Source organism: Gopherus flavomarginatus, chromosome 3, assembly GCF_025201925.1.
Source record: "Gopherus flavomarginatus isolate rGopFla2 chromosome 3, rGopFla2.mat.asm, whole genome shotgun sequence".
Taxonomy (NCBI): Eukaryota; Metazoa; Chordata; order Testudines; family Testudinidae; genus Gopherus; species Gopherus flavomarginatus.
In genome coordinates this window covers 82346670-82366704 of record NC_066619.1, presented here as the reverse complement: position 1 = coordinate 82366704, position 20035 = coordinate 82346670, and the positions used below count along the sequence as shown (strand labels likewise).

Sequence of the window (20035 nt, the reverse complement as noted above, 5' to 3'; positions counted from 1 at the left end):
GGACTGTTGCATCCTTAATATTTTAAATTAGACTTTACAATGCAGACCTTTAAGTTAAATCATATCAGAATTTATACTCCAAGTTCAAATATAGTCTTTGGTTAGCCTTATACTTAGAATTTGTTGTAAAAATATGCACAAACAATGGAACTACGATGTATAGAAAGAAGCAGTAGTACTGCAATTATTGTCTTCTTCAACTTGTACTTTAAACACAACTCACACCTTGTAAATAAATCTCATTATAAAAATCAGAGCAGATTTTACCAGGAAAAAAAACCACTTTTATTTTGAAGGGGGATATCTCACCCATTACCACATTATTACTATTTAACAGGAGCTCAACGTGTGCAAGGTCTCTTATGGCTTTTGTCCAGAAGAATTCCTACCCTAGTTCCTAACATGACACTAATGAATTTAACTCACAAATCAAAAGGAATCAGTAATTATCCTAATTAAATTAACAATTGTGTGCTTAAAATTATTTGAAAACTGACTCAATACCACTATTAGGCTTAAGAGTTAACACCACACAGATTATTTTGGACAGTTCACATTTCTTACAGCAGCAAAGAATCCTGTGGCACCTTATAGACTAACAGACGTTTTGGAGCATGAGCTTTCGTGGGTGAGTACCCACTTCGTCAGATGCGTGTAGTGGAAATTTCCAGGGGCAGGTATATATATGCAGGCAAGCTAGAGATAATGAGGTAGTTCAATCAGGGAGGATGAGGCCCTGTTCTAGCAGTTGAGGTGTGAAAACCAAGGGAGGAGAAACTGGTTTTGTAACTGGCAAGCCATTCACAGTCTCTGTTTAATCTTGAGCTGATGGTGTCAAATTTGCAGATGAACTGAAGCTCAGCAGTTTCTCTTTGAAGTCTGGTCCTGAAGTTATTTTTGCTGCAGGATGGCCACCTTAAGGTCTGCTATAGTGTGACCAGGGAGGTTGAAGTGCTCTCCTACAGGTTTCTGTATATTGCCATTCCTAATATCTGATTTGTGTCCGTTTATCCTTTTCTGTAGTGACTGTCCAGTTTGGCCGATGTACATAGCAGAGGGACATTGCTGGCATATGATGGCGTATATTACATTGGTGGATGTGCAGGTGAATGAACCGGTGATGGTGTGGCTGATCTGGTTAGGTCCTGTGATGGTGTCGCTGGTGTAGATATGTGGGCAGAGTTGGCATCGAGGTTTGTTGCATGGATTGGTTCCTGAGCTAGAGTTCCTATTGTGCGGTGTGCAGTTACTGGTGAGAATATATTTCAGGTTGGCAGGTTGCCTGTGGGTGAGGACTGGCCTGCCACCCAAGGCCTATGAAAGTGTGGGATCATTGTCCAGGATGGGTTGTAGATCCCTGATGATGCGTTGGAGAGGTTTTAGCTGGGGACTGTATGTGATGGCCAATGGAGTCCTGTTGGTTTCTTTCTTGGCTTTGTCTTGCAGTAGGAGGCTTCTGGGTACACGTCTGGCTCTGTTGATCTGTTTCCTTATTTCCTCGTGCGGGTATTGTAGTTTTGAGAATGCTTGGTGGAGATTTTGTAGGTGTTGGTCTCTGTCTGAGGGGTTAGAGCAGATGCGGTTGTACCTCAGTGCTTGGCTGTAGACAATGGATCATGTGATGTGCCCAGGATGGAAGCTGGAGGCATGAAGGTAGGCATAGCGGTCCGTAGGTTTTCGGTATAGGGTGGTGTTAATGTGACCATCACTTATTTGCACCATGGTGTCTAGGAAGTGGACCTCCCGTGTAGATTGGTCCAGGCTGAGGCTGATGGTGGGGTGGAAGCTGTTGAAATCTTGGTGGAATTTTTCCAGAGTCTCCTTCCCATGGGTCCAGATGATGAAGATGTCATCAATGTAGCGTAGGTAGAGAAGGGGCGTGAGTGGACGAGAGCTGGGGAAGCGTTGTTCCAGGTCGGCCATAAAAATATTGGCATATTGTGGGGCCATGCGGGTGCCCATAGCGGTGTCACTGATCTGGAGATATATATTGTCATGAAATTTGAAATAGTTGTGTGTGAGGATAAAGGCACAGAGCTCAGCAGCCAGTTGTGCTGTGACATCATCAGGGAAACTGTTCCTGACAGCTTGTATTCCATCTGTGTGTGGGATGTTCGTGTAGAGAGCCTCTACATCCATAGTGGCTAGAATGGTGTTTTCGGGAAGGTCACCAATGCATTGTAGTTTCCTCAGGAAATCAGTGGTGTCATGGAGATAGCTGAGAGTGCTGGTGGCATAGGGTCTGAGTAGAGAGTCCACATATCCAGACAGTCCTTCAGTGAGAGTGCCAATGCCCGAGATGATGGGGCATCCAGGATTTCCAGGTTTGTGGATCTTGGGTAGTAGATAGAATAACCCTGGTCGGGGTTCTAAGGGTATGTTGATTTGTTCCAGTGTTAATGTAGGGAGTGTCCTGAGTAGATGTTGCAGTTTCTTAGTGTATTCCTCAATGGGATCTGAGGGAAGTGGCCTGTAGAATTTGGTGTTGGAGAGTTGTCTGGCAGCTTCCTTTTGGTAGTCAGACCGGTTCATGATGACAACAGCACCTCCTTTATCAGCCTCTTTGATGATAATGTCTGGGTGGTTTCTGAGACTGTGGATGGCATTGCGTTCTGCACGACTTAAGTTATGAAGCAAGCGATGTTGTTTTTCCACAATTTCTGCCTGTGCACGTCAGCGGAAACATTCAACGTAGAGGTCCAGACTGTCATTTTGACCTTCAGGAGGAGTCCATGTGGAGTTCTTCTTCTTGTGCTGTTTGTGGGAGGGTACCTGTGTATCAGTGCACTGTTCAGTGTTGTCCTGAAAGTATTCTTTGAGTCGGAGATGGCGAAAGTAGGCTTCCAGATCGCCGCAGAACTGTATCATGTTGGTGCGGGTGGCAGGGCAGAAAGAGAGTCCTCGAGATAGGACAGACTTTTCTTCTGGGCTGAGTGTGTAGTTGGATAGATTGACGATATTGCTGGGTGGGTTGAGGGTACCACGGCTGTGGACCCATGAGGCAGGTAGGAGTTTAGACAGCTTACAGTCCTTTTTCCTTTGTAGAGAGGTGAAGTGACTAATGTAGATCTCCTGTCTTATTTTAGTGAAGTCCGTTTGTATGGAAGTTTGGTTATTAATGAGAGTATCTAGGTTGGAGAGCTCTTTTTTGATATTTTCCTGTTTGCTGTATAGGATGCTGATCAGGTGGTTCCTCAGTTTCTTTGATAGAGTATGGCATAATCTCTCACTGTGGTCTGTGTAGTATGTAGATAGCAGTTCTTACAGCAGTTCTTTCAGGCTGTCTAAAGACAGACCATTAGTTCCTTTTTGTTGCCTTATTATTTCTCATTTGAGCATGCACATTATGAGCAGAGATGGCCATTCACTCAACAGGGAGGGGAATAAAAAAAAATGTAATGACTTGCTAAAGAAAACGTTCTTCCCAAGAAAAAAACTCCAAGAGGTAAATGTTCCCCCCACACACACACACACTTTCTACAAAGCATTGTCTTCAATATATTTCAAACCTTGAATTCAGGGCTTAATAACAGATTCATATATGGAACATAAAATATTTTAAAATTTTATTTCTAAAAATCATTATAAATCCTTTACCTGTTCAAACTCTACTACTTATGTGTTTGAGGAACAAAATATGCGCAATAAATAAAAAACTCAGTTTGTAGCTTTATAAACTTTCAAATCTCCTATGCTGCTACAGATTATAAATATTATCTTAAAGTAAACTACCTTCATTGAAGTTGTGATAACAAATAGCAAACATAATACGAGAATTACGAGGTACTCCACCACCACAAGAGGTGCAGGTAGAGTCGATGGGGGAGCGGCAGCAGTCAACTCACCGCAGTGAAGACACCACGGTGAGTAGATCTAAGTACGTCGACTTCAGCTACATTATTCATGTAGCTGAAGTTGCATAACTTAGATTGATCCTCCCTTCCCAGTGTAGACCAGGCCTTAGATAGATGACGTGATAGATAAATAACGAACACAAATTATGGAGAGGAGAGACAGAGAGAAGGCCAAGACAGTTTTAGCCAAGTTAGTAGGTGGATAGGAGTTCAAAGCAGTACAGCAGAATAAGTCCAGCAAACATTTGGAAAGCCAGTGGACCATTTGCAGGTGGATTTGAAGGCTGATATAGTAGAAAGCAAAGAAAGGTTCTGGAACAAGAAGCTGATATGGTCATATTTACTCGAAAGAGAAAGTCTGTCCACAATATTCTGGATCACCTGAAGTTTAGATAATTAAGATTTATGAAGGACTATAAAAGAGGGAACCACAATAGTCAAGATAAGAAGTGATTAATGCATTACCAAGGATTTCAGTAGAAGAAGGGTCAATATAAGGGCAAATTCTGCCAGCGTTCCATAGGTGCTAGTAGGCAAGCTTACAGACAAGGGAGACATGGAAAAAAATCAAGATCAGGGCCAGCAATTATTTACAAACATTTTACCCTAAAATCTGAATTAAGAAGATTGAACATAAAGTCTCACACCTTGGGGCTACATTGTTCCAACTGAGCATTCTTAGAGAAAATACTTGGGCAACATGTACAACTTTGTTCAACAAAAGAATTGTACCTCAAATAACATTTGGTCTTGCACCTGGCCTGGTCTTGCACTCCTTACGTAGGCAAAATTCACATTAAAATAAGTGGGAGTGTTGATTGAGTAAGGCCACTTTCCTAGGCAAAGAAAAAAAATCAAATATCTCTCATTTTTCAACTGCCTTATCAAAGCACTTTGTCTCGGAGACCAGAATGCGTAGCATCCTCTGTTAGTGCTCCTCCATAAATTAGCTAGCAGCAATTCATCTTGTCTACAGAAGCTTCCACATGACACTCAGGGTCTTTGCTAGCCTTAGAATTCTGTTTGGCCCCTATGTCACCTAAATAACATTTGAATTTCATTAGCCAGTACAATCAAATAGGTTAATGCCATGCAGTGTTCTGATCTACAATTTAATGAAATTATTCCAAGTAGTAGTTCTAGCAACATTTAGGCCAAATTCTCCTCTCAGATCTATTCTGGACAGAACTCTCTCTGAAATTTGGACAGAAATAACGTTGGAATGACATGCAACATTAGAAGAAAAAGCAACATTTTAAATTCAATATGTTTTATTCAGGCCCAATTAGTCCAGATATTACTGGAATAATAGCAAATAAAAACAAGGTTGCATAATCGTCACTATTGAGTACTGGAGCATCTTTGCTGACTGCAAGTAAACTAAAATTATCAGAAAAACAGCAATAAACTGAGAGACCCATCCTACTTTTTCTGTATCAATGGCAAAAGTCCCAGTAAAATTAGTGCAGAAAAGATCAGCTAAATTAGAAATTCACACAAATAATACCAAGGAATCTGAATACAGGAAGTTTATATTGTCAAACAAAAAGGGGTTATTTAAAAAAAATCTAAATCCAATAATCACAAATTAAATAAACTTGACATACTTTTGTGTTTTAGTAGACAAATAAAACCCATGTATCAGTTCACTTATAGTACTATATAAATATTAATTAAATATAATACTCTAAATCTACAGACTTTATGCAGTTAAACCTATCTTTGACTTAAACAGGAGGCTTGCCTGAACAAAGACACTAGAATTTATCTAAACATAAACATAAGAATTTTCTCTACATTTATTCAGCTTCGGCTGGCAAAACACAAGTGAGTAGGTTTGGGGATGTACTATTGTGTAAGGTTACTTTCTTGCATAAGTGTTTGCAGGATCAGGTCCTTAGATTGTAAGCTTCTTTGGAGCATGGGATATGTCTCCCTCTATATAGACAACACCTAGAACATAGTGGGCACTACCATACTACTACTTCTAGAAAAATAGAGCATGATAGTAGAAAAGTTAAGAGGTTTTCTATACAGTTGTCAGTGTTTTAATCTTTAATCACATATCTATCTGCCATTATCTGGATTTAATGAGGATTCTGGACATCAAAAGTCTATATTTCTGAAAGTGATATTTCAGAGCCAGATTCACCAAAATTCCATCCAACTTCTGTGCTACAGAAGCCAGTGCAAGCCACACTGGTTTGGCCTTGTGTGAGATTCCAAGGTGTGGAAGCCGGATAGAGTTTTATTGAAGCTGGCCCTTAACTGAAGACTCTTGAAAGTTCAAGCATGCCAACAGTAATACATCACATACGAAGTCTCCCATTTTATTTTCAACTCAATTTCTTATTTTAAATGAAATAATGATTTTATGTTAAGGAAACAAACTTTAAATGTAAGTATTTTGCTAACAACATAACTACTACACCATAACTCAATCCCCCACACACTTTTTTTTTGGCTTTGCTTTTGAAAGAGCAATATTGACCCAACATATCAGTTCTTGTATAAACCACGATGAGGATTCTGAGAATCAGTGGTTTGTTTTAACAAGAGACTATTTTAATTGGCAGTATAATTCAAGAGTTACGTTAAATGAGATAAAGTTTGCCTTTGACACCAAATGCTACCCACACACAGTACTGTAAATCTCATGTTTAAAACAAGAGGGAAAATCTAAAAGGTATCATGCTACATTAAGCATTGGTTCACTGACAGCCACACTATTGTTCCTGCCTTTGTACCAGTTGAAGCTGACTGACAATGTTCAGATAATGGGATTTGTGTATCAAAGCTCACAGTGGCACACACTGTATCTTCACATCCTTTAGGTTGCAGTTGAGGACAAGGTATAGCAGCTACAGTATCCAGTACCTCCTCATTTATAAATATGCTCATGGCAGCAGCAAATCAAACACAAACTTCACTATCACTAAAACACAAGCACATGCACATGCACACTTTACATAGCATGCTTTACAGCACTCCCTTCTAAGTGGTCCCGTGGCATAGTAATTTCCACGCTGTTATGGTCTTCCCATATTAGAACTGCAGCATGGGGACTCTTCAGGTCTTTTGCCATTCACTGCTCAAATCCCAGATACTGTTATCCTCTAAATTCACTGAGTTGAAAGGGCTCAGCATCTTGCAGGATCAGGCCCTTTAACTGTTTAAAATGAAGCTTAATCAAGACAGTTGATTAAACTCTCAAGGAATTTTTACATCAACAGCTTCCCTCACTAACTGAAGCAGAAGTCTCCAGTACAAGAATGTATTACATTGTAGTTCATAAATAAACAGAGGAAAACTGCCAATTAAATAAAATAAAAAGTAAAACAAAAAAAGTTAGCCTAGTTGAAGTTCTTTCTCCCCCATACTTGGCCCCCAGTACTATTTTAACCAGTTTACAATTTGCCCTGCTGCTTTATATGCTATATGATAAGTTTGATAACAAATTTAAGTTCTTTCCAGTCCTTTTTGGCTCACGATCATAGAAAAACTCCTGGAGAGGGGCGGGGGGAGCCTGAGGGATTTCCAGAGATTAAAATGACCACTTTAGAGATACACTGAGCAAAACCATGTCAAGAGCCAAGACCCACAGGCCATTGAAAAGAATTGTAAAGTGAAAATTCATGTGATTGTCTTCTGCCTAATTTTAACTAAAACAGTTGTTTCCTCTGACATGGTCACTGGAGCGGCAGTTTTGTTTACACAGGATTCTTTGAAGTTCTCTCCTTCAGTCTATATATTTTTTAATCTTAGATCAGCTTTGTTCATTAACAAACCATCAGTGAACTATTGTGTTTGAATTCTAACTTAAACAGGTCACTTGGGTGTACTAGGCTGCAAAGCCAACAGAACAAGCAACATAAAAAAGGCAGACAGACAATCTCATTTGCAGCCTAATTTTCAGAAGTACACCTGGAATAAAACCATGTTTGGATAGGACCAGAATTTTTGTGATAAGTGTCAGCTGTTGTATGTAAAAGATTGAATTATGCAGTGAAACTAATAGAAAGAGTTCTTTAAGGCCTTCTCTACTTACTTTCAAACTTATTGCTGAGTGAATTTTCATAGAAAATCTCCAATGTAAATATTTTGTACTTCATCAGTGCCTTTCATTTAAAGATCTCGATACATTTCACAAATAATCTTCATAGTACCACTGTGAGTTAGTTGAGTATGCTATTTTCTAATTCTAGGTGTAGTAACAGGAGTGTCACGTCTGAAATAGAGAGGTATTTGTTCCACTCTACTCAGCACTGATGAGGCCTCATCTAGAGTATGGTGTTCAGTTTGGAGCACTGCCCTTTAAGAAAGATGTGGACAAACTGGAGAAAGACCAGAGGAGAGCAACAGAAATGATAAAAGGTTAGAAAACCTGACGTCAGGGGAAAGGTTAAAAAAAACCTGGCCACGTTTAGTCTTGAGAATAGGCGACTGAAGGAGGACCCAATAACAGTCTTCAAATATGTTAAGGGCTATTACAAAGACAATAGTGATCAATTGTTCTCCATGTCCATAGCGGGTAGGACAAGAAGTCATTGGAACAAGGGAGATTTTGGTTAGATATCAAGAAAAAAACTCTTACCAGACTAGACAAATTTGTCAAGGATGGTCTAATTATTCTTAATTTCTGCCTCAGTGCAGGGGGCTGGACTAGATTAGCTCTCTAGATCTCTTCCAACCCTTTGTTTATAATAATGTACCATTGGTGCATATGGGGGACTCAAATTTGCGTGCACATCCCAGGTGAGCACTCTAGACACTGACTATTCTGGGGTGGCTCTTTCTTTCTTCCTTTTTTTTTTTCAATTGAAAGGTCAGAATTTTTATTTTGCATCAGAATGAAAATGAATATCAAAATCTCAAAAATTTTCACATAACAGAAATTGTGTTTTCTAGCCAGCCCTATATACCACACAAAGGGGGAAGCTGTAAAGAAGGCCTGGAGATACCACAAAACTGGGCAGGGAAGGCTAGCATTGATGTGCAGGAGGAAAATGAGACAAGGACCATTACATAGTCAGGTACAAAAACATGTAAGGCCTTACAGGCAGTGACAAATTGCGAAAAAGGATACAGTGAAGGGATTCAAGGACAGGGTAAGATACCATGTTCAAAATAATAAGCATAAAAATATGGTTTCAGTAGATTTCAAAATAAAGAGAATATTTATAGGATCATAATTTTAGCAACATTTTAATATGTATAGACCATTTGCTAGTATGCTTCCAGAAATGACACTGCCATCTATCAGTGATTCATTATAAATTGTTTTAGTTATCTACTTTATAAATATCAGAAGGCCAAAGAGGTGGAGAAATATATAGTGTGTTCAGCCATTTGATTTATAAACAAGCAAATCTACTCTGTACAGGAACCACAAATCGTAGTCCAGCAGTTATTTAATGGGGTTGTAATTCTAGTAACCTACAAATTCTTCTTATAGTATTCCTAACACTATCTATTGTTTTTAAAAAAACATAATGATTGCACTCATCATATAGTTGATAGAGTCCCCCAGAATAAGAGCAACACATTCATAGGATCAAAATATCAATTTTTCTGAGGCCTGGTCTGTTGATAAGAAGAAAATTAGGAAGACTGGGCAATTGCTATACAGGATCTAGCTAGTCCAGTATACTGTAACTGATAGTGGACAATACCAGAGGGTTTAATAGAAGAAGTAAGAAACTCTGAAGTGGGCAGTTAGGGCATATCTTGCTCAGAGGGGAAATTTCATCCCACTTCCTTAAATCAGAGATTGGTTTTGCACCTGAAGCACATATCTTTATATTCCTTTCAAACTTCTGTTTTTTTTACTTTTCTTCTTAATGCTATCTACAATATTACAAAATACTGCCATGTGAATCCCCAGTCTAAACCTAATGCTCAGGTCTGGCTATTTTTAAGGTTTCTTCCTTCAAGATCCTCATGTCCAAACCCTAGCTATCTGTCTTGGAAGAACATTAAGATGGATCTTATGAGCCACATCTACAGCAATGACTCAGTAGGATTTAACATGCAGTTCCCTGATGTACTCTAACACCTGGTGACAGGGTGGGGGGGCACCCCTTTCTCTATGCTCCTAATAGTAAGCTAGTCTTTGCTAGTCTTTGCTAGTCAGACAGTGTAATTGTGGATACAGTCATCCAGATTTGAGCTAAACTGTTTGCAGCAAGACAATATCTTGAGGGGATAAATACTAAGTCAGCTCTGCTTGAATTTCAGTGCAGACATAGAATGTGTTGAGGGTACTTTATGCCACAAATTGTGGTTTGGAGCCAGGTTAGCAGAAGATTGGCAACATCTACCTTAGGAAGGACAGACTGTCAACTTCTCTTAAAGAGGCTATTGAATTAAAAAACCCATCACTTAGCATTAATAATCTGGACAATTATTGTACTCTTTGGATTCTTTCAATTTTTGTTTCAGTTCTTGTAAGGGTTGTGGTGAGAAAAGTCTCACTATGTATTTAGATGCTTCTGATCTCCTTGACCTTTGTCATTCTGAGTATTTACTTTGGTAAGTATCGTTTGCATTAGTGTTGACTACTCTTCCTAGAAAAGGATGAATATCAGGTATGCTGGGGTCCATGATATATCATTAGATCTATCACTTGTATTTGATACACTGATCACAACCTGTTACTGATTCAACTGCAGACCACAGCAAGACTGAATGAGGGCATTCTAGAGTGGCTCTGATCCTTTTTTGCTGAGCATTTCCATAGGACAGTTTTGAGCAATAGCTGGTCTCCCTTAGAAGCTCTTTCATGAAGGGTTCCCTCGAGTTCCCTTTTGCCTCCCTTCCTGTTGAATGTGCATATGGGGCCACTGGGAACATTAATGAGGAAACATGGGCTACAGTGGCTTCAATATTATGATAACCAGCTCAGCATCTCAACTTTTTCTGATCCAGCCAATGCAGTTGAGTGACTTGCCCAGAGTATGGTTAAGAGCAGGGCCTGAATGAAAGTTACTTGGTTATGGCTCAATCCAAATAAAATTGAAGCAGTGTGGGTAGGTTACAGAAGTAACTGGAGAACAGTGAGAATTATATCCAACCTTAGATAGAGGGCGTGTGTGTGCCTTTTGTCATTGGCATTCATGCTCTGGGGCTTTGGTTAGATTCCTAACTTGTCTGATTATCAGATAGTAACAGTAGTAGTCAGGGTGGCTTTCCCTACCCCCAACATCTATGTGTGGTCAGGAGGTTGAAATCTTTTCTTTCAAATGAAGAGCTTGCTACTGTTGTCTATGCCTTTAGCACCTGGAGCTTAGAATACTATGGTGTGCTTTACATGAGGCTTCACCTTGAATCCATTCAGATTCTGAAGCAGGTGCAGAATGAGGTGGCCCACTTGCTGAGTGGTATTTCCCCCTGGCAGCATATAAAACCAGTAATTTAAGAAAATTAACCTGTGACCTTTGGGTATTTGGAAGAAATTTAAGGTATTAGTTTCTACTTACAAGGCCCTAAACTTCTAACAGATTGTGTCTTCTCCATGCCATACTATCACAGCTGCAAGCATTTCAGAAGCTCAGGTTGGAGCCTCATTCATTTACAAGAGAAGGGAGTTCCAGCAGGGCTCTCCCTTGCTATAAGGGCTCCTCAGTTTTGCGAATTACTGCTCTTTCTTGATCCAAAATAACTGAACATGTTGACTTTTTGAGCCCAGTACAAAGCCCATCTATTCTTCCAAGCTATTGTTGAGGGAAGGATGCAGTTAGGACTGTTGAGCAGGCTGGGCAGTTTGACTTATTTTTAAGTTACTATTTTCTGATTTAGGGTACTGCTGATTTTATTGCTCTATTGTTGCGGTATTAACTGTGTGTGAAAGGTGCCTATAGCTCTGATTAGGTGTTATTTTAGTGAGCACTATATGTGTGGATTTGGAATTGGGTTTGCACGATAGAGTAGGAGTGAGGCAGAATGTGGAACACCATTTCAGCAGAGGGTATGTTTGTGCCTGTTCAAATGGAATTCCAACTACACAAATCTTAATTTTTTACAATATTTTTCCTTCTGCTTGACATGATGACCAGGATCCCAAATCACACTTTGAAAAACTCAAACAGCAGCAGCTAACATTTTGCTTCTTTGATACTTTATATAGCTATTTTTATGTAACCAACACCACATGTCCTGGATTGAACCCTCGTGTTACCATTCCAGCATTCTCCGGCTGTAGTGGAGAGGACATGCTAAATCATCTTTTGTTTCTCAGATTGATTTTTTTCCCCTTTTTTAGCCTTTATGATCAGTTTTCAGAGTCTTTATAGAATTCTATCTCTATTTTCTTATTCCTGTTAAATTCAGAGGTTAGAGCTTGATCCAAATAAAAGAAAAACATATCTATTTTGGGGGAGCCATCGGTGTGGAAGTTAGATTCTCCAGGGTTTTTGCAGCCATCCTACAGTGTTGAAACCAGAAACATTTTATAGTGTCTGATCCTTTAAGATCATTTTATTTGTTTATATTCTTTGTAAATTTAAAAAGTTTGCTAAAAACAGATTTGGTCATAGAATTTGAAAGCTTTTCCATCTCATAGGTCAAATCTAATCTATTCCTCCTGCCAGTTCATTATTATCCCTACAATATATTTTCTAGTACTTCATCATTCCTAAGAAACACACCCTTTAAATTGGATATCGGTAGCAGATTGTACTGCAATAGTACTTTCAAAGTGATTTTTAATTCATTAAGCCTCCCACCACCTTGTGAGGCAGATATTACTATTAGAAGTAATAATTTCACTCTAACTTTTAAATAAATTTACTTTGACTGCATTTGTGCCTCAGCTATCTTCGCTTTTTTGAAATATTAGAGGAAGAAATGAAACTAGCTGGAATGTTCATGGAAAAAGAATGGCAAGTAACTATCAAAGAATATCTGTAGAAAGCAATTCACTGCCCACAAACATTCTCTTAAGAAACCTAATTCTAAGAATTAGACTGATCCCATTAATAGAATGAAACTTGTGACTTAAATAACCCATCTCACAGTTTGAATTTCAAATTTTGAACATAAAAAAATGCAACAAACTGCTTGCAAATGAGCTACAGACCAGGAATTATTTACCTGAATTATTTATATCTATAATGAAATATTAAAAGTCATTATATGTTTAAAGGAAAATACATGAAAAGGACAAAAGTAATTGAATAAATTATTCCTTAGAAATTATTTTCTTAGACCTTATTGATACTTCCATTTACAGGGGGAGAAAACTGAAGGATAGGATTGTTAAAGTTTAACTAAAATATATTTTAAAAATACTAAAGTTGTTTCTCCTTTTTGGTCGGAGATAGCCTAATTACAATATATAAAACATTTATTTGCATATTTTCTTCAGATTTAAAATATAATTGACTCTCCTTCTTTTGGAAAGAATTAAGGATCTGAAGTTTGTATATATTTGTATGTTAGGCTTAATATAATGGCAATGATTATACAAGATCTATGCTGGCTGGGGAGAATGTATTAGCAAAGGGTTAAATTCCATATGTCAAACAACATGGTTTAAATAGATGGCAAACAACATTCAACAGGCCATGATCTTTGACAAAGAGGATGACTTCATAATGGAATAAGGACTGTGGACATGACTTGAGTCAAAAGGCTTCCCTTTCTATCGCATGGGAATTTCCAATAGGAAGGATCTAAAATAAGTCAATGTGAGTGAGGTACCTGCATTAATCCCTCAAAGCAAAAGGAGCTGGATGAGGAAACAAAAACTAAAAGAAGCAGTTACAGATCAAACTGGGTTAAACTAAAGTTGCGTGTTTTGTGCTAGTTTAGCTGAGTTTGTCCTAATAAGTCTGATGGTGCTGCCCAAATTTAGGGCAGTCATCAGTGGAATAGGGTGACCAGATGAGAGATGTGAAATATCGGGATGCGGGGGGGTGCCGGTGGAGCAAAAAAAACAAAACCAAGAGCCACCAGAGCATAGGAAAAATTGGTGGGGGCTGAGCACCCACCAGCAGCTCCATACCCCACCCCCCCACACCAGCTCACCTTCACTCTGCCTCCACCTCCCTTGAGCTGGCTGCCACGTCCGGCTTCTTCCCCCTCCCTCCAGCACTTGCACTGCCATACAGCTGATTAGCACAAGACTGGGAGGGAGGAGTGAGGAGGAGGAATGTGATGTGCTTGGGGAAGAGGTGAGGCCAGGGCGAGGATTTGGGGAGGGATCCAATGGGAGAGGGAGGGGCGGAGTCGGGGCAGGGCCGCGGTGGGGACGTAAGCCCCCTCCACCTGTGTGCCAGAGAGCAAAATATCAGGACAATTCGCTTCTTGACAGAACATCAGTCAGGACTCAGGACAAACAAGTAAATATCAGGACAGTTCCAATAAAATTGAGATGTCTGGTCACTCTATCAGAGGAATATTGCATCAAAATGTAAGCTTTGTTTGCTTGTACAGGGGCCACTGGTAAGTAGCAGTGCTACTCTCAATAAGTCAGTCACAGAGGTAGAACACTTCAGGCAGAATTGTATGGATATGTTCAGCATTTCAAAAAAGTCTACATCATAGCTGGCAATGATTTCTCCAAGATCTAAGTTCTGTATATTCAGATAAACAAAACTATCATGGCCATCTTGCAGCAGCTCTGTTGCAGGACTCCCAATAACATTACAACCAATTGTTCAGATAATATGCATATTGAGCAGATTCCAGGTACATGCATTCACTGCTCAAGCTGTTCCTATAGCTGTGCCCCCCCTCCCAAATAAAAGGTATATGTTTTGGAGAAATGTGCTCAGAAGCTTTTCGGAAAAGTAGATCTTTCCGTTACCCTATGGAGAGCACTGAGAGAGAGGTTGCCTGAAGAGGTAGGTACAGAACTTCTGAAAAATGACCTAATGCCCTCATCAATTTATAAACACATAAGGGGCCTTCTCTAGCACTCCCCACTAGATCTGGGTAAATAATAATTTTGGTTCAGCCAGCAAATGGGGGAAAATAATTGAGTTCAGTTCAGTTCCAAAAACATTTGGAATGTGTCAGGAAATCAGAAAGGTCCATTTTGAGTTGTCCAAAATGTTTCCTTCCTCAGCTTCAGAACAGTGTGTGAGCTTCCCTTAACCTTTTAACTCTGAATCAGGGAGAGGGAACAGATGAATCCACATCTCCTACCCCTTCGGTGAATGCCTTAATCACCAAGCTATAGTTAGTCTCTCTCTACTCCAATTAATATTTAAATCTCTCTACAGAGAGGATCAGCTTCAGCAGGAGAGACTGAGGGCAACCCACCACAGAACAACCTGGTGGTTAGGAGGCTTACCTGCAGGGGAGTGAAGAGAATGGAGTTCAAGACCCTGCTCCAGAGTGTGATTCAAACCTAAGTCTCTCAAATCTCAGACAAGTGCCTTAACAACTAGGCTACAGGTTTTAAGGTGGGGAAGGGGAAATACATGCACACACATGCTCTGTTCCTGAACCTGGCCATAAAAGACTTTTTCCTAGCAGAAACTAATCAGGTCAAATTCATGAATAGTTTCAGATCAACCAAAACTGCCTTTTTCAGCAAATAAACTATTCATCCAAAAGATGTCACCCATCTCTACTCCCTGCATGAGGGCTAAGAATAACTACAGCCCCTGCACTTCTCTGAGTCCAAGTGACAATTATTACTAGCCCTTATGCAGGCAGTTTTAGACAAAGGGGAAGGCGCCTTGCATCCTCCTACCATAGAACTCCACACACATGTAAGGACTAAGGATAACTGGTCCCTTATGTGTTAAATTTATCCAAGGCCAAAGGTCATTTTTCTGGCTACTCCAAGTAGCTTCCAGAGTAGTCACATTAGGCTTTTCTTCACTCAGTATGTAAGTACTTCGGCTATTTAAAATAAAGGAGTCTCCAACAGGTACATGTAATTAGTGTGAGAGACACACAGGAGAGCAGGGGAAAGACTGATTCTCTGTTGCTAGACTTGGTTGCATGGTATAGGACAGAGTTTTATACCTCAGTAACATGGCTAGGGTGAGAATCCTCCATCTATAGTGGCTACTGTTAAATTTCTAACACTCTGAGTGAGCTATATGCAAGTATACATAAATAGAAATATTAAAGCCTTTTTCAGGTTGCAAAAAGGAACCATATCCACAGAAATGAAACAAGAACCACAAAAGTGAAAAAGTTACAGGAACCATATATCAGACTCACACTATCATGTGTTCTCTGTGAGACACATTTTACTCAAAAAGTTGGGATTTCTTAGAGGGTTTTTTTTAATTGAGTCTACATCTTGCATCTTTCTATCTGTAAACATATGTACCTTAATTATCATAAGTGCAACAGTACAGGGTTCAAAAGGAAGGAAACATTTTGAGAGACAAAATGTTCTAAAATAACTTTTCCATGCATAAAAGCATCACAGCTTTGAACTTTGATATCTCAAGAACTTACCCTGTTGAGTGCAGAATTCTGGGATCTGTAAGGAAGAAAGAAATTGGTAGCATTTAGCTCTCATTTCCAGATTGGCTAGGATATAAAAGTTAACATATTGTATACCTCTCACTGGCACAGAACACAATATTACCCATTCTGAACCTGAATCTAGCGCAATCTTGAGGTAAAATTGTACATTTGAATGAAAAGAAGGAAACATTTATCTGGCATACTGATTTTTTATAAAAATGGTGGCCATTTCAATCCATGGGGAGGTTTTGGATTTTAGAACTAGAGATGGTTATTTTATTTAAAGGAGAAAGAAATTCTATTTATTTTCATGAATTCTTCCTTTTTGATAATTGGTCAATATTTTTCAAATGTTACCATTGCAATGAAAGCTTGAATTTCAAAATTAGAAAATAAATTGGAGTTAAACATGAAGAGTATTTCCTTTTTTCAAACTGGCTCTAGTTAGGTGGTGCTTTAGTTAGATGGATTAGTGGGCAGAATGCAGGTGGGGTGGTCAAAAGTGCATAATAAAAGGAATTTATCTCATGGATCCATGACTTATCACTTAGATATTACCAGATTGTAATCTAGAGTTTAGTGATTAACTCGTAACCATGGCATCCAAGCACCTATAGTAGTTTCACTCCCATTTACCATACCTGCTGCAGTTGCAAAGTAAACAGACCTTAGAAATCATTTTTGACCTAAATCTTGTGCAGAAAATTGTCCTTCTTCAGGATCAGTAATAGCTGTGTTATTTTTTTCACTTGAAAACCTCTAGCCCCTTCCATTTCACACCATGAATAAAATCAAAAGGCACTTCTAATTTGGAGTATGGAGTCACTTTCAAGCTCCAGACATAGTTTGAGTGCAGCACCTATGGATGGCAAGGAACATGCATGCCATTGAGGGTAGGAAAGTGTTTCCCATTAACAATAATAAACATCCAAAGTAAATAGTTGTTCCGAAGTAACCCTATCGCATTGCAAGTATATTATGAATTTAAGTGTACAGTTTTCTCTTGCTATGGGTTACAGTGGGCAAAATACTGTACCTAAATGATTAATAGGCATTTAAAGGTCTACTTAGAAGCATCAAGTGTAAAATAATTGAATGAGCCAACAGTGTGCTGGAGGGAGCACCAAGGGGATTTTGTGGATACAGTTTAAATGGTCCCTGCCAGAGCTCACTTACTGCAAAGACTCAGAAATACTTCTGAGAGCAATTGTGGTTTTGGAACAGAACAGATTTTGCCAGGTATCAGATATTTTCATATATCATCTCAGAGAGGATACCACAAGAAACACAAGATTTTAATGTCCCCTTCCAAGTTATACAAGTTGAATTCTGAGCTTCCTTGCATTGTGCCACTGGTAGATCCAATGTCTCCTGGGGCACAGGAAGGCATGCACTATGTCACCCTTTGAAAGGATGCAAAATACAGCTCCGACCTGTACAGGGGACAGCTCTTCTAGCTAGCATGCAGGTGAGATTAGGGCCATGGCCTTTACTCTTATGTGTCTCGTCTGCCCATTCTTCAGGAGGCTAGCAGATTTGTAACTTCAGACAGTGTTTGGCTCAGAAGAGTACATAGTATGACTGTGCCCAACTCCTGTGCTGTCTCCATTGGCCATTTAGGTCTAAACCGTTTCCCCTTGGTATTTCCAATTTCATCCTCAATTCCAGGGCTTCAAGTTCCCCCTCTAGTTACCTTTGCAGCAGGCAGCTCCATCAGTCCCACGGCAGCACCTGGCCTCTCTAGAGTGTCTTTTCCACAGGCTTCCTCCTGGCCTGTTTTCTGGGCTCACAAACTCCACTCCCCTAGTAAAGAATTCCACAGCCATCCCTCACAGGGCTGTACACAGCTTCTAGCAGGCTTCCCTAGGCAACTAATATCCAGGTTTCAAATCCACCCAGTGCCTCTTTGTTTCCTTCATTCCCTCTCCAAAGTCGGCTAACAGCTATATTTTATCCTCTTTAGGAGATAAGCTCCTTGATTAACACATGACTCTCCGCAAATTTCCCATCTCATCTGCTGATCCCTTAAACCTCTGTTTCCTCAAAGAGGCCATGCCATGGAACAGGGTTGGTTGGGCCAGCATCTCCTTAAAGGGGACAGATCACCCTGTTACAATGTCCATGAAAATAAAACCCTCAAGATATATAATTATGAACTAAAAAGCAACTGATTTTCCTCCAAGCACTGTATGTCAGGAGCCTTCTGTATGTCAGGAGCCAGGACTATTTCTGTTAGCCAAATTTACATATATGTCAACTTCTGTATGTCAGGAGCCAGGACTATTTCTCTAAGCCAAATTTACATATATGTCAACTTAATGCATTAAACCCTAATATATAAAAAGAGATCCAAAAGAAAAGACAAATGAAAAAACATACAAAGAAGTGATTTACTCATCTTTCCTGTTACTCCACTCAAAATGCCTTTGCTTGTATCTTTGACAATTCTTATACGAAAAAATAAATTACTGATATTACTGCATACATTGAATGTATAATATACCATTAGGGAATTATCTCAGGCCTTTTCTTAATACTAGCCTTTCTACGTGTGAACAGTAGAATTTCATCTTCAGAGCATCTGTCTCTTACCGTAAGAGAGGGCAAGTTACCATTATTAATTACTATTTATTATTCAGAGCCACCAATATGTATACACATTACAAGACAAAATTGGAGTCCCTGCCATCAAAAGTTTACAATTCAAGGCCTCTCTCCTACAATAAGAGGCACTAGTGCAGACCCTACACCCCATTATTTTCAGTTGGACTCCTCATTGGAAAACAGGTCTGTACTCATGCCTATTTGCAGGACTGGGACCATGCTAAACAAGGGTCAAAAGATGATGATGAGTGAGAAAGAGGAGGGTATGATCATTTTAGTCACACTATCCCTTTACTGAGTTGTGCACACATCTTCCAAGTTACAGAGTTGCTTTGTTTGTTTTCTTAATATACAAAAACCTAGGGTGGATTGGCAAGAGTCTCAACAGCCCCAAGAGTTTCTTCCAGCACATTACCATTTGAACTGATCCCACTGAAATCAATGGGATTTTTACTATTGACTTCAATGGGAGAAAAGTTTGGTTGATACCAAGTTCTTTAGAAAATCCAGTTCCTAATTTAAAATCTGAAAGGAAAGTGTGGCAGATGGGGTGAAGATGTGGGTTCCAGGAACAACCCAAGTCTAAATAACTACGAAAAATAATTGTTGATTTCTCAGTGTTAAATGAGGCAGGTAATGAAAAGAATCTCCACCAGAAGAGCCTTAAGATGACATCAGAGTAAGAGGAGAGAAAATATATGTGATTGCAGATTGCTCTTCTTGGCTTCTCTTCGAATCTTTGAGTTTAGGTGTTCGGAAATACTGGGACCTCTAGTCCTATACCGGCAGAATTCATTTAGTTTGCAGGGTTAGACCATTTTAGATTTTCAGATGAGACCTCATTTATACCTCATAGATTTTCTGCTATCGCACTCTGACTCTGTCTTTCTTATGCCGTCTACTGGTAGTGGTTACATAGCAAATTTGAGCCCCTACTAGCTGATACATTTGTTACCCAGCTTCAAGTTTCCTGTTTCCTGCAATGCGGCATATAACTACTCTTTGTATTATGCTTGTGCTGCCTTAAATAGGTTTTGGGTTTTTACATGAAAACAATCTTTATTAACATTTTTATCAAAGCAGTTTCACAAAGCTACCTTACTATTATCTACCTACTATGGTGACCAGACAGCAAGAGTGAA

General features: G+C 39.4%; 1 protein-coding gene across 1 annotated transcript in view; it reads right to left on the bottom strand.

Moving 5' to 3' along the window:
- The window catches only part of ADAMTS19 (ADAM metallopeptidase with thrombospondin type 1 motif 19), a 352203-nt gene that overhangs the window by 310231 nt on the left and 21937 nt on the right, over positions 1-20035 (bottom strand). The window contains exon 2 of the mRNA XM_050945615.1: positions 16278-16302. The gene's annotated coding sequence lies outside the window, so the exon portion shown is untranslated. The remainder of the gene's footprint in view (positions 1-16277; positions 16303-20035) is intronic.